Source organism: Penaeus chinensis, chromosome 39 (assembly GCF_019202785.1).
Source record: "Penaeus chinensis breed Huanghai No. 1 chromosome 39, ASM1920278v2, whole genome shotgun sequence".
Taxonomy (NCBI): domain Eukaryota; kingdom Metazoa; phylum Arthropoda; class Malacostraca; order Decapoda; family Penaeidae; genus Penaeus; species Penaeus chinensis.
In genome coordinates this window covers 13713895-13716394 of record NC_061857.1, presented here as the reverse complement: position 1 = coordinate 13716394, position 2500 = coordinate 13713895, and positions in this window count along the sequence as shown.

Genomic DNA, 2500 nt, shown 5'->3' with positions numbered 1-2500 from the left:
TGTGGTTTTGAAGTTGTTAGTAGAATGCATGTACTCCGCTTCTACCATCTTCATTTGTCGTGGGGGTAGGCCTTGTTTTATGATGGAGGCCTGGGACCACTTACGGAGATGGCCGTCGGTGTCGACGTGAACAACGAAGGCGCTCCTCTTGTTATGTCGTCGGAGGGTGCTGCGATGTTGGTTGATTCGTTGTTCGTGGAGGCCTCGTCCTGTCTCACCAATGTATACTTTATCGGAGCCGCCGCAAGGTATGCTGTACACCTGGCTAAGAGATCTTCTGTGGTCCGACCTCTTTTCTCTTACCATATCTCCGATCTTCTTACCAGAAGTGGTTGCTATTTTCATTGTGCGGCCCAACAGGGCCTCCAGGTGTTCCGTCAGCTGCGAGTGTGGGATGATAATTCTGTGTGTCTTGTTTTGTGTGGCGTCCCCTCTTGATCTGGTCATGATCTTTTCTGCCTTGCGTCGGAGGTGGGTGATCAAGGCGCGAGGGTAACGGAGGCGTCGGAAGTTGTTACTGACGTGTTGCATTTCCTCCTCCAGGAACTCCGGGCTGCAGATTCTAAGTGCTCGGAGGAAGAATCCAATTACCACGCCTTCTTTGGTTATATTGCTGTGGGCAGAGAAATAGTGTATAAAATCATCTTTATTTGTGGGAATGCCGGGCCGTCAGGTCTCCTATAGATGAAGGAGTCGAGGGAAGAGAGCTATTCATTTATCTCCTCTTCTGTGGTGAGCTTTATGGAGGGGTGCACTGCGTTTAGTCTATAGAGGAGGTCTTGAAGGTTTGTCCTGGTCGGTACTACAGCTAAGATAACATAGCGAAGCCAGACTACATTATTCCCCACGATGTGGTCAGCTTCGATGGTTTCCCTAAACAGCTGGGCAAGTACTGCTGAAAGAGATGAGCCCATCGCAAGTCCTTGAATTTGCTCGTACTCACGTCCTCGGAATTCGAACGGGCCAAACTCCACACAGAAGCAGATGAGTGCGACGTAATCATCTCTCGGCAGTGGTAGTTCATCCTCGTCCATTCCTGTAAGCGTTCTTTCTGCAGCTTCGATGGCCCCGTCAATCGGTACGTTCGTAAAGAGCGACTTGACGTCGAAGCTGACAAGCGTTTTGCAGTTTGGCCATCATATCGGTGGTGTCTGACAGATGACAACCGCTGTTGGAGTTTAAGGCGCTCGAGAGAGGTGCTGCGAGCTTCTTTGCGTCTCACGGGGTTTCCTTCCTTGTGGGTTTTGATGTTCCCACGGATCGTCGGCGTGCAGTCGTCTCATCGTCCAGGTGCAGTAAAGCCTTCCCCTTCTCCAAACATCTGAGGATCTTCCTTGCTGCTCTGTTGAACCCTAGGGATATCGCCTCCGCGTTTCCTGTGAGTAGAGACGTCCGAGAGCAGTGCTTCCATCTTAATGACATGATCGGTACAATCATAGCTACACCGCCACCCTTATCGGCCGGAGCAATGGCAATGGAGTCGTCTCTGCCAAGTTCCTGTAGGGCCTTATTATACCTAGCAGGAATGGCAGGCTCACGTCCTCTGGCGCTGGCGACTGCACAGGTCACAACTCGCTGTTTCCCTGTACTTGTTCGACGTGAATTCCACACACACACACACACACACACACACACACACACACACACACACACACACACACACACATACACACACACACACACACACACACACACACACACACACACACACCGATACACATATAAGCCCATAGATATACATATATTCATACACCTGAAAAACTACTCTCACATCTTTTCAAACCTCACTGCCACTGAATATTTTCAAAGGACTTCATGAGATTCAGTTACATGTAAAGCCTTCCAGTTCATTTGACGAGATGTACAGAGAGAGGAGGAGGAGGAGGGCGTATGGTCCAGCCTCTGCTCTTCCCGATGCAAAAAAAAAATTACTTCTTATAAGAGGTTACCTATGCGTGAAGGGCACTACATTCAGGTAGGGGCCAGCAGAGACGGAAGATGGCCCCTTTCCTCGCGTGGGTCATATATAAAATATATATATATATACTTTATTTATTTATTTCTATTCTTTACTTTATTTAATTATATGCGTATATTTATTCAATTATATGTATATTTATGTATGTATATTTATATTTTTCTTCTTGTCTTTTTTCTTTTCGTTTTTCCTTTTTTTTCCTTTCTTTTTTTCTTTTCTTTTTCTTTCATCTTATTCTATTATTGATAGCATAACTGTTTTGTCATATACTTTTATATAAGCTCAAAAGACTATGATCTTTTTAAAACAATAAGAAATATCGTAGCATAAGGATGTGTAGTACTAGTACTAGTAATTTCATCAGGATTAAAATTTCAAAACGTTCCAGAAAATTAAGAATGGCAATCCCTGCTCTCATATACTGTGTACAATCAAATATGTATACACAGACACCCACAAACATGACTTCAATCAGACTTCAAAAGAGGTGACCCCATCCGACTTATTCCTAACATGCTCAAA